Source organism: Rhinolophus ferrumequinum, chromosome 2 (genome assembly GCF_004115265.2).
Source record: "Rhinolophus ferrumequinum isolate MPI-CBG mRhiFer1 chromosome 2, mRhiFer1_v1.p, whole genome shotgun sequence".
Classification (NCBI taxonomy): Eukaryota; Metazoa; Chordata; class Mammalia; order Chiroptera; family Rhinolophidae; genus Rhinolophus; species Rhinolophus ferrumequinum.
Genome location: NC_046285.1, coordinates 86,456,447 through 86,469,688, shown reverse-complemented (window position 1 = coordinate 86,469,688; position 13,242 = coordinate 86,456,447). Strand labels below are relative to the sequence as shown.

General features: G+C 33.8%; 1 long non-coding RNA gene across 1 annotated transcript in view; it reads right to left on the bottom strand.

The window, feature by feature from the left end:
* The window catches only part of LOC117013245 (uncharacterized), a 508,384-nt gene extending 496,731 nt beyond the window's left edge, over positions 1-11,653 (bottom strand). The window contains exon 1 of the long non-coding RNA XR_004421294.1: positions 11,596-11,653. This is a non-coding gene — a long non-coding RNA (uncharacterized LOC117013245). The remainder of the gene's footprint in view (positions 1-11,595) is intronic.
* Positions 11,654-13,242: the final 1,589 nt, after the last annotated feature.

Sequence of the window (13,242 nt, the reverse complement as noted above, 5' to 3'; positions counted from 1 at the left end):
GTTTCTCCATTTAGACATTATTACCCTCCTGGGATTTGTTACATCTGTATGGGATTGGTCTCCAGACCTTCTGGCTAGAACTGAATCCATTTGGCTAGACTTATTAATTCTTAGCCATATGTCCCAATCATTCCCATCACTCAAGGCTAAGCAGATGTTTTACTCTTCAATAATGTTTATTGTCAATACATTCAGATTGTTTTCACTTGGTTTTGTACTTCTATAATATTCATTTGGTAATACTTTATACTCTGAATGAGTCTTACCATTCTGCCTTTTTCTAAAAAGATTGAAAAACAATAGTTAGTTAAACCTCTCTAATGCCACTCAGCTACTGGTGAGCAGGAATTATGTCAGATGTTTCTTTGTGCATCCCAGAGTGGCTGGAAAGAGATGAGGGATGTAAGGAGTCTCTTTCTGGGTTGCCATGAGGCAACATGTAGCATCCCTTCCCTTAAAACAAAGTAAAATTTTTACGTTAATCCCAAAGAGTTAATCCAGATCAATAGTCATTATTTGCAACATTCTTTCAAAACGAGACATAAGCATCATTATAAGTGATAGTCACATTTTCTATAAAATGAAGTGAACTAAAATGATACATGAACTTCTTGGGAGAGGCAACTTTGTCTTAGTTATCTTTGCATGCTTGTGTCTAGTAAGAGAAGGGAAGATTAAATGCTCCAGAATTTATGGTGAATGCAATTTTCCATATTTAAAAAATTGAATCCCTCAGCCTTCAAGGCATTAAAGAAGGTCAATCTCCCAAATTGTTCTAAAAGGTTAATATTATTTTGAAATTACATGATTTATTTATTTATTTATTTTTAAAAAAAGTTTATTGGGGTGACAATGGTTAGTAAAGTTACACAAGTTTCAAGTGTACAATTATGTAATACATCACCTATATAGCACATTGCTTGTTCACCACCCAGAGTCACTTCTCCTTCTATCAACATATTACACATTCTGATTCCTCCTTTTTAATGCTGTGTCCTGGGATTTTCAAAGCACAGAATTCATTTAGTCCTGACCTAATTCCAAGTATTTCAGTATCTTATACAAATGAAATATGAAATATAACATTCCATAATATATGTATATATCTATCAATATGTGTGTGTGAATCAAGCGTCAATACTGCCATTCTCCATTTCTGTTTATAACTATTCATTTTTAATCACCCATTGAATAATTAAATTGATTTAGTAAAGTTATAACAGTGATTAAAAGGTTAATAACATTTAGTAAGCATTGATCATTTTTGCTATCCACAGGAGAAAAGAATTCTCAACGTTGATTAAGGTGTTTTAAACTGAGATGATTTGGGCCATATTCTTGTGACATTTTCCCCTATGTAATTTCTGATGCATAAATAGTACACATGAATATTGATTGTAAAAATCTTCTACATTGTGTTGTGATACCCTGCCTTCAAGAGCATATGAAATCTGATCTTACTGATTTACATGTGACTGACAAGAAATATTGATTGAGAAAATGAGAACAGTAAGAAAGCCAATTATCAATGGCATATAAGATATCAAAATTTAACATATGTTAAAGAATACTATATTTAGTTTTGAGATTTAAGTGCTTACCTCTTCTTTGTTGAAGATATTTTATAGAAATGAGAGTGAAATTTCTGCTGACAGGAAGAGTATGTCAGCAATGGAGAACAGTGTAGGAGAAACTTACAGCAACTAGAAATGGCAATACAAGTAGAGGAATGAGAGAAAGATTATGCGTAGATCTGAAGGCAAGCAGGAATTTCACTATAAATTAACTAATTAGGAAATAGGAACGCAGAAACTGGCTTCCAGAAAAAAAGGTAAGAGAAGCCAGAAAAAACAAATGAATGCAACGAAAGGCCAGAAGAAAATCGTAGAGATACTTTTGTGCTCTTAGAGGAAAGACAAACCAGTAAATACAAATATTCCTATTCCACAGAAATATAAATACAAGAAAGAATAGACTTCCTTGGAAACAAGTAAACAACAATAGCACCTCAAAAGGTCTAAGGTAGATACATCTTGGAGTAATCTGAGAATCAGAAACTATGAATAGTTTTATAAAGTAAAAGATAAAAACTAAAAGGCTAGAAAAAACAGAAAATATCATAATGCCAATGTATTACTTTTGAAAGCGAAAAAGTCTTGATAACTCTGGCTATGGTTGCTCTATGTCTAATGTCATTCCTGATTTAAAAAAAGGTGGGGGTGGAGCTCGGAATATGCAAATATCCAGATAAAAAAGGCAAAAAAAAAAAAGGAATCAAGTTATAAAAAAATATATCCTGACAAGAAGGGCTGACTGATCTATGATGTAACATCTATGGATGAATGCAATATAAAAGATGACGTACATGATGCTAAAATTTAGTAAATCAATAAATATAAAGCTTATAAACTGTATGCTTTTTTACCCAGAAGTTTTTTTTTCCTAGTTATTCCATGAAGTAAAAACAGTAATTCCACTAGTGACTGGCAGATGTAAAACAACAACAACAAAAAAATGACAAAATGAAATAGAGATTTACTTAAGGTCTTAATTTCTTAATGTTTCAATGACTTGTCTTCCTAATTTCAAAACTGTGACAGTCAATTTACAACCCTACACAACAATCCCACACAATAAAAACAACAAAATCAGTTAAATTAAAAATTTGGAATTTTGATTATTAAATTAAAAAAACTTTTGAAAAATATAATCTGAAACATATTTCTCAGTCACTTTATAAACTCATGCATAGTCTAGAACTGAGCATGTGGCTGTCTGGTCAGCTCTCTTCTGAAGGGCTATTTATTTAGCTATGTAGGATAGACATTATGTTTTATCACCTGAACGATTCTCATCACCACCTTCTCTTGCCTAACACAGGTGGACCCTTCCACTTACCCACATGCAGAAAACCTCAAGCACAGATTCAATTCCACGACACATTTCTCTCCTAGATTTGGCCTTCTCCTATTTGCTAGAGGCTTTCCATAACAACTGCATACCTTCATAATTCTCATCAAGAACCTGACAAAGCCCAAACAGCCTTCACTCTAAGTAACTTCCCTGACTTATTACTTAGGGAAAATGATATCACATTTAAACTATACCTGTGTCCACCATTCCCTTCCTTCCAGCACTGGGACCTGCAACAATGTCATCTCTGCATGCATTTTCTCTTTAGACTATACTCATGGTCAATTTTCTCCCCACACTCATTAAAAAGATAACCTTTCTTTAACTATGAATCTCTTCCTAATTAGCAACTCTCCTTGTCCTATTTCAACAAATACTCTGCTCTTATAATCAACTGCAAATTCTTCCCGAAAGAGGGAGATCTCAATAGTTTGCCTTTTCAGTTTTGAACATAATGGATTTCCCTGACTAGTCTATGTAAAAATAGCACCTCTATCCTTTTACTTTTTTTCTTCTTAGTAGTTATTACCTCCTAATATTGTATCACATATTTATTTGTTAATTTGTTTAGCATCTCTCATTTCTAGATTATAAACTCTTTGGAAGATTTTTTTTAAATGTCTGTATTCTTATCACATAGAATAACAACCAAATATAGCACTCAATAAATGTCAAATGGGTATATAAAGCTATCTAACCTATAAATATTTTTTTTTTAACTTCAAAAGTTGGTGTGGGAACTGCTGGATGCTCCCCCAAAACTCATTTGCTCCTTCTGTCTATTTATGTGGCTTTCCAGGTAGAAATTAAATCTCCCAGTTTTTATTGCATCCAATTGTGGCTCTTTATAATTTAGATGTAGAATAGAGCAGATGTATCACATATAATTTCTAGACTGTCTTCAACTTAAACACGGGCATTTGTCCCTGAACATAAGCTCTTTTCTCTTCCTGTGTGAGCTCAGCTTTGCTCGCAACCCAACCAATGTAACAAGGCAGAAGAAACTTCGGTTCCTGAGTAACCTGCAAAATGACCCTGTTAGCATGGATAGGCTAGCTTGTAATATGAGAGAAATAAATTTTTTTTTATTCAAGAAACTTAATTGTAGAATCGTTTTCTTGTAGCCACTAAGCTTTTAACACACTCAGCTTCCATGATTCTTTCTGCTATTTCTTTATCTCCTTTTGAACTCCTTCTCTTTCCCTATCTGCTCCTTAAATATTGATTTTTCTCAAAGGTTCTTTTCTGGCCAAACACTGTTCCTTTTCCCCCAGTTTTATTGAGATATAATTGACATATAAAATCAATAAGTTTAATGCGTACAACATACTGATTTGTTAATATATGTATATATTTTGAAATGATTACCACAATATGTTTAGTTAACATCTATCACCTCACGTATTTACAACTTTTTTCTTGTGATGAGAACTTTGAAGATTTACTGTCTTGACAACTTTCAAATATTATGTTAATGTATAGTTCAAATATACAATATTATTGTATGTTATTGACTATAGCATCATGCTGTACATTACACCCCTAGAATTCATTTATCTTATAACTGGAAGTTAGTACCTCTTGATCACTTTTACCCATTTCCCGCAAACCCACCCCCTGCCTCTGGCAACCACTCATCTATTTTCTGATTCTATGCAGTTGGTAGTTTTAGATTCCACATATAATTGAGATCATAGGGTATTTGTCTTTCTTTATCTGACTAACTTCACTTAGCATGATGCCCTCAACATTCATCCATGTTGACTCAATTGACAGGATTTCCTTTTTTTTATGGCTGAATCATCAACTACTATTCTTACTGTAATCTAGTGATCCTTGAATTTTTTTAGTCAATGACAAGTTTAAGAACTTAATGAGGAACTTATATACACATAAATATTGCACATAAACATCGGAAGTTTACAGACACCGAAAAATTGTTTTTGTATCTTTTCGGTAACGATAGTGGCCAGATTAAGAAATTTCTTGAGAATAGGATTTCTTGTCATGGTTCAACTACCACTCTTGCCCCAGGATATTTTTCTCTCTAGGTAAAGACAACATCTGACCTCTTGACAGTCTTATTAGGCCCTTCAAAGGGTTCCCTAGGGCCCTTAGGACAGTGTCCAAATTAGGCCTTTCAGGAGTGAGCCAGTACTTATCCCTATAGCTTCTTCTGAGCTATTCACCACCCCTAGCACTGTTTACTCCACCCAATTTGAATGTTTTGCAGTTCCTCAAACTCAGCATGAGCTCACTTTCACAATATTATATATACTCTTCCTCTGTCTGTAACATTCCCCAACCTCACCTGGATATCTCCATTCCTCAAACATGCTTCAGCCTGAAACACAGACACTCTGTCAATAAATATTTGACATCTCCCAGGAGGCCCGTGTTTGATCATACTGTATTTACTCTTTCCTTATTGCTGTTTAACTCCTAGGTTCTACCTTCCCTGTAATTAGGCATTATCTGCCTTCTTCACTTTCACATTTCCATTAATACCTGTCACAGTGCCTGATATGTAGTAGGTTCTTTGTACACTTTTTCTTTAATACAGATTTGCCACACTTTCCTCAGCTATAAAAAAATGGATATTTAAGTTGCTGGGTAAAAATTTTTAAAAAATACATGACACATGATTCTCAACTGTTTTGAGGAATATTAATTTTTCAGTTGGAAAAAAAAAATATCACCCCTCTAAATTCCCACAGTGCTTTATAACTCTGTCAATGTCACATGTGAGACTAAGCTCTCAGTTGGTAGGTTGTGTTCATGTTTTCATCCCTCATCATGCAGCACAATTCTTTGCACATCTTAAAATAACTCCACAGTATATTACATGACAAAAGCTTGGTTTAAATTACTGTAAATAATGAGGAGGAATTAAAAAAATCTATGTTTACTTGCTTTATATTCAAAAAGAAACTCGGTGACGGTACCTATATGGCAAGGATTAGAGTTGGGATGACAAAAAATAAATAAAGAAGGCCAAAAAGTTAGTAAGAAAAAGACATTCAACTTAATAAGGAACTGGCCAAGGTATAAGGAAGCAATCAACTGAAGAGGGCATTTGAGTCATTAATAAATAAAGATGTATTCACATCAAAAGATGAGTGACATACTATAGTCTCTATATAGCTAAATTCTTCACTGCTCATCTAGTTTCAGATATTCATCAGATAAGTGGCTGGGTTCATTAGAAATAACATATATATTATACATATCATATATATATAATTATATATAATATATGTTATATATAAAATAACATATATTATATATGTTATATATAATTATATATAATATATGTTATATATAAAATAACATATATTATATATGTTATATATAATTATATATATGTTATATATAATATATAATATATATATAATATATATTATATATATAATATATATACACACATTGGAAATTAAAAACCTGTAATGTACTCTTTTACTCACCGGATTGATTTAAAACATTAGACGATATTAAAGATTGGAAATGATATGGGCAAAAGGACACTTTAATAACTACTGATGGAAGCAAACATTTGTACAGCACCCTAGAAGAGTAATTTCACTATTTAGGAGAGTAATTTGGAGAGTCGTAAAATTTAGACCACTCATATCTCACAACATAGCAAGTCTGCTTTTGTATATATACCCTAAGAAAAATTCAATATATGATCACAAGGGAACATATACAATGATGTTCTTTGCAATGTTGTTTGAAATAACACTTGGAAACAACTTAAATGCTTCTAAAATGTACAGTGCAGATGCTCTTGGTGTTCTCATATATTTTTGACACTCATATTTCCCTTACATTGAGGGTATTTTACAGCAAGCACCTATAACTTTGTGCCAGTGGGTGTTCCCTACCCAAGAACATGCTTGGTCTGCCACAAGTAGAGCTGGAATTTTAGAGTTAATTGTCACAGGAGTCACCCTCAACAAATGCCAGATGGGTACTGTGAATACATCCTTGAGTGATACAACTCTGAAAGGGCTTTCAGTATAAGTCAGATAGTAAGAAATGCGTAGATGTGTTCAGGGAAATGATTACATTACAAACAGAAATGCAGTTGACCCTTTCATTACACATGGTTCGGGGCACCAACCCTGCACAGCTGAAAATCCACATATAACTTATGACTCCCGCAAAACATAACTACATCAGTTGTCCTCCGGTATCTGCAGGAAATTGGTTCTCGGACCTCTTGTGGATACCAGCATCCATGGAGGCTCAAGTACCATATGTAAAAGGATGAAGATCAATGCTTACAGTTGGCTTTCCATATCTGCGGACCCCACCATGGATCAAAAACAGTGCAGGTATTTATTGGAAAACATCTATGTATAAGTGGACCTGCACAGTTCAAACCCATGTTGTTCAAGAGTCAACTAACTTAGAAATAGAATCATTATTCCATACAGCTTAAATGTGTGGGGAGAGAGAGGTATAAAGATGGCAAATTTTCTTTTTCTGTTTTTATTTTGGGCAACCAGGTAGATGACAAAATGAAATAAAAATTATTTCTGATAGGGAAATGATTCAGATTTGACCATGTTGAACAGGAATTGACTGTAGCTAATTGGATATACAGGTTTAAAATCTGGAGATAAGAAATGGGTTAGAGGTTGGCTAAAAATGGTATCTGAAGTCACGGTGATGGATGAGATAAAGGAGAAAGGATAGTAAGAGAAGAAATGGCAGCTCAGGAAGGAGCGTGAAAGTTCATGATCATTTCAGAAATGAGCAAAAGATATTCTTATAAATGGCAATGAAAGAGAGAAGTCACATGGTGGAGGGAAATTTTTAAGTAATTGAAAACATTGCCTAAGGTAATGCAGTAAATGAGTCAGAATTTGAACCCATGTTTTCGATTTTGAGAGCCCATGGTTTGGGAAACACTTGTCAAGATGGCATTGCAAAAGTCTGGTTTGAGCGTCTTGCCTTTGCTTTCAACATGTAAGAATAATAGATAAAATATTTAACAAGATAGTGTAACGGTGATATCGAAAACAAAGTAAGCACTTCTGGGGACTAGTGATAACACAGAAACAGGAAGTGAGCTGCAGTGTACTGCTCGTTTCTAGAATGAGAGGCAAGCAATTGCCTATATCTGTGAGATAACTGGGGTGCTACACTTGCCCCACAGGGACTGAAAATCAGCGTCAGGTTTACATACGGAAATCTGAGATAACAGGAAGTTGCATAACTGACTACCCCTTTGGAGCCATATCTTACATAGAACTGCTTACATAGGCTGGCCAGAGCAGCATCCATAATCTGGGGGTCAGCACCTGGGAAAAACTGCTGTTTGATTTGGTGACAAGATCTATGATATCCCCATTAACAGACATTATGAGCTTGGGGTACAGAACATGCAGGCCATCTCTGTGACTACAGCATTGGGGTGGGGCTAGCCAAGAGAGAGAGAGAAAAACTTTTTTAATCCTTCTCACTCAAGTTGAGCCTGAAACCCAAAATTCCAAGACATGTGAAATCATTAAAAAAAAAAAAAAAAAGAAGAAGAAAGAAAGAAAAAAATATGCCAGCAAATTTTAAAAAAACGCAATGAAGTCATTCCAGATGACATAAAAATAATAGATTAATTTAAGAATTTCACAGTAAGCATGCTAGCATTCCTAAAGAGACAAAGTAAGAAATAGCATCAGCACAATTTACAAGAAAATTAGTAGAGATAAAACAATGAAAGTGGCTATGAGAAAAGAATCAGAATTCCCAGGAAAATATGTTAGTCAAAAAAAATTCTGGAATGGACACAGTCAAAACAAGACTTAGTAAATTGGAAGATATTCCTGAGCAATTAACCAAAAATACAATCCAGAAAAATATATAAATTAGTGTGAAAGAAAATTTAAGAAATATGTCTTAATCATATAAATTGTCTTATATTTTGATAAAATAAATTATCTCTAAAAACAAATTGATGAATGTAATTTAAACAAGAATACAGATAATATGACATTTTTCCTCAATAGAGAAGGCATAATTTCACTGCAACAGATGTCTACTGCTAAAAGGATACAGAAAAAATGGAAAATTTATAGTGACCATGAGAATTAAGGAAGTAAGTCAAAGAGTGTCATAACCCTAGCATATGTCCTGGCCACTCAATCACCCTCTCTGTGAACTCATAAATGTAAACACACACATACACACACACACACACACACACATTCTCTCTCTCTCTCTCTCTCTCTCTCTCTCTCTCTCTCTCTCTCTCTCTCTCTGTCTACCGGTATAATAAAGTAATATAAGGGAAGGACAATGATTGCCAATATGTTTTAGATATAAATAAGAGAGTCAACCCTATATTAATTTGTGAACATAGTTTCATTGTTTCATAATCTAATACATAATTTCAACTTCTGTGGAAAATTCAACTTATATAAAAATATATGACTTCTGAAAACTGTGGTTATAAAATAATGCTGAGGTTGATTTCAGTTTTTAAAGTTCACTTCCGCAAACAATAAATAAAGATGAACAGAAAAGACTGAAGATAGTTGAAGATTAAATGCTAGGAAAATTAAACAGTAGAGTTTTTTTTCTTTTGTTTTTCACAATTTATGTTCTTCCATTAGAGGGAACCCCATTCTTTTCCAGCCCCTCCTCAAAGCACAGTGATTTCCTGAGTTGTGGTTAGACCTTAACCAAGGAAATTAATGAAGTTCCTTTAATTTCTAGCTTCTGGATTGGTTTGGAGCGGATAGGTAAGGGGTGAACATTTTTTTTTTTACAATCTTGATATCAAAGGGAGACATTTTCAAAAGGTTGATCTGTTGGCTAAGTCTTTCATAAATCCTCAGGCACACCTTAACTTGACTTAATAAGACATATTAAAAGAAAAACACAAACACTAGAAATCTCTTTTTTTGACTATTCATATCAAGCTCATAACCAAGACCTTATTAAAATCACTTTGGCGATTTTGAAGAGGACATAATTTTAAAACCTCAAAAGATTCATGAAAATGAAAACTTCAACATTTTCTCTCAAAAAAGGCTTTAGCTTTCCTTTAGCACTAATAAACAGATAGGAAATGTGTATGTGGGCAAAAAAAAAAAAGAATGAATGTAACAGGTGACAAACATAATCAACAAATTCTCTTAGAAAAAGATTTGTCAGTCACATTTTAAAATTGTTGAAAGAAGCTTGTATGAAATCATAGGAATAGCTCAAAAATAATTTTCCTTCTACATAGTTTTGGTACTAAAGTCAAGGCTGTCACTTAGTTTTACAGCAACTGATAGTTTTCCACAAATCTTTGAAAAACAAAAGCTAAAGAATGCCTCAAAATTGCCTTATAAGCAAAAACACATTCATTCTTCCTTAAAAGCTTTCCTTTCTTTATTGTAAAGTTTTATGGCTTCACTATTATTCCAATATATTTTTTCATTTATTAATTTACTTTAGCAAACAGAAACTATAAATCTAAAAATATAAGGCACTTACTTTAGTAAATTTTATTTTTAAAATGATTATTCAAAACTTGTATTACAGAGTTGCTTTTTTAAAAAGTTTAAATGAATGTGAAACACAACAATGCAGAACACCTCTGTATTATATCAAATCGCAGCGTGGAAGGTACATTTTTCATCTGGTGACACCATGTTAAGAAAACTGCTTTTTAAACAAAGTCAACGACAGCAATAATATTTTGGCACTTATTAAACACTGGAATACTGAATTTGCAGTTCTTGAAGAAGAATCCTATAACGTTTCTATGAATACTCCCTGTAGGCTCTGCTTTGTTTTGTTTTTAACAAGCAGCACATTTAAAATAAGATTATAAGTATGGCTAACTGAGGAATTAAGAACAATTTACACTGTGAGGTAGTTTGTTTCTTTCCAGAAAAGTAAGCTACTAACTTTGAAGATATTTGCTCTGTAATATCTGCACTGAACAAACTACCAAGTATTGTTTCAAGATAATTGAACTGAAAAAAAAAATGTGTGCAAAGTTTCAACAGTGAAATATCGAGCAAACAAGACAAAAAGAAACAAAAGAAGTTTGCATGCTGCTCCTCAAAAGAAATTTAAACAATCCTTTGCCAGGAATAACACACATAAACTATAAGAAGGCAACTGTTGGAATCAAAACACACATACTTTTTAATATGTATAGATGCACTTTTTTTTCCTTATTTTAGGTTAAAAATAAGAAGACACCCCAGTGAGTCGGATAACGCATAGGCCCTGACCCTTTAACTCGCAGGAATTCTCACACAAAGCTCTTTTCATACAGACTGTGCTATATATTCCTGAGACAGGGCAGCAAACATGAAGCCGTGGAGAAGTGACACAAAGTTGGACTAAATGAAATGTTTACATATATTCTGTCACACCGTTGTTCCCTCATTATCTATTCAACACATGATTTGCCTAAAACAATATTTATTCAGGTTGAAGAGAAGCATGACTTAAACAAAAGGACAATTTTAAGAAAAAGGACACCAAGACAATACAAATATTGTATTTCTCTGTTAGCACTGCCAAGTTTAATGTGAAATCAAGCAGAAACAAAAGCAAGTCACCTTACTAGAACTTACAAGAAATGCTCTTGCTATCATTTCCCTCAGAGCACAAGAGATTACTTGTTTTACAACATAGAGAGGATATTTTAAATAATCTTAAATCTGCACTCACCATGCGAAAGCAACGGTTGCGTAGAGTAAAAGTGTGCTATTTTCTGCCCCTGTTCCATTTCAGTTTTGCCTATAGTTGTCCAACACCCAGTAGCCCAGAGCTGCCACCCAGAGGCCCCTTGCACGAGCTGGTTTATTTGCCTGTCAATCTGAGTCCCGGCTTCTGTATTATGCAGCTGGGCACTTTGCTGAAGTTCTAATATAATTTCCATACGTTCCCCACCGCCTGAAGTAGGTAATTTGTTCTTTCAGTTCAATAAAGACTCAGATCACTTTTCGGGTAACTCTGGGATCAGGCTTTAAGGTTCACCTTCAAGTTAAGGAGTTCTTGGTAAGAAGTGGGTGGAGAGAAGTAAGCTCACTACAAGGGAATGCGGAGTGTAATCAGAACAGAGAAACTTCCTCTCTTTTTTCCTTCCTTGCTAGGCTCAGCGGCTAGTGCCTTTTCACAGAACTTAGGAATGTAAAGGGAGGACACCGAGAGGCCCCGCCAGACAAGCCTTTCTCAATCAATTAGCTGGCAGCCATTACTTGTGACCCGAGGTCACACAGCGTAAGTGTGTGGGGTGTGCCTCCAGGGGTCCCAACGCTACTTATTACAGCTGAGATAACCAAAACCAAGCAGACACTAAATATCTAGAAATATTTTTAATAGAAAATATGCTACAGATATAAAATCGAGCAAGGGTAAATTCCAAGTTTCTTCTTTCAGGGGCAACTATTTTATTCAGTCAAAGATAACATTTTTTTTTTCTATTAAGAAATCCCAAACTATACATATATATATACATATATGTGTGTGTGTGTGTGTGTGTGTGTGTATATATATATATAGTTTGGGATTTCTTAATAGAAATATATATATATATATATATATATATATATATATTTCATGTTGGATAAAACAGGATTTAGAACGAAGCAGTGAAGCATTTCTTTTATATGAAATTTCAAGCAGGGAATACAGAAATAACAAAATAACTAATATATCATAGAGATATCTCTTAATTACCTGGGTTCTTAGGTTTTATTTTAGTGTTTTAAAAAATACTGACTTACTACACATAACTGAAAAAACTGTTATAAATGAAGTTCTCTATGCTTAAGGAAATCAAAATCATATCATTTTGGGAGCATAGGGATAGTTGTTTTAAACACTTTCAAGATGACATACTATCTTAATGTCATGATTTCTTATTCTCATTGCTACTTCAATTAGAATTTATTTTTGTTCTCTACTTCAGGCATATGCTTCCTGTTTTTAATATATACCAAAAAATGAGAGTTAAAAATAACAGAAAATAAGTGAAACACTAAGGGGAAATGCAATCTTCTGAAACTACAGGTTTATTTAAACACCTGACATGAAATTTGCATATTCCTCGAAAACACTTTAAAAATAATAGCTACCATAGTTATTAGCAAGTTAGTGACACAGACTTATCAGAGAATTGTATTTCAAGTCAAATTATTCTTTTGAATACTATAACCCAGGAAAGGAGTGCATGCTTTATAGTGATTGTTAAATAATCACCCCTTGTCCTGCTCCCGGCTCCAAGCAGCACCACTCAGAGATGGATTTGCCACACCCCTATTTTCTCACCCAATTTACTCAATGATGCCACAAAATCATCTGGCACTGCACTAT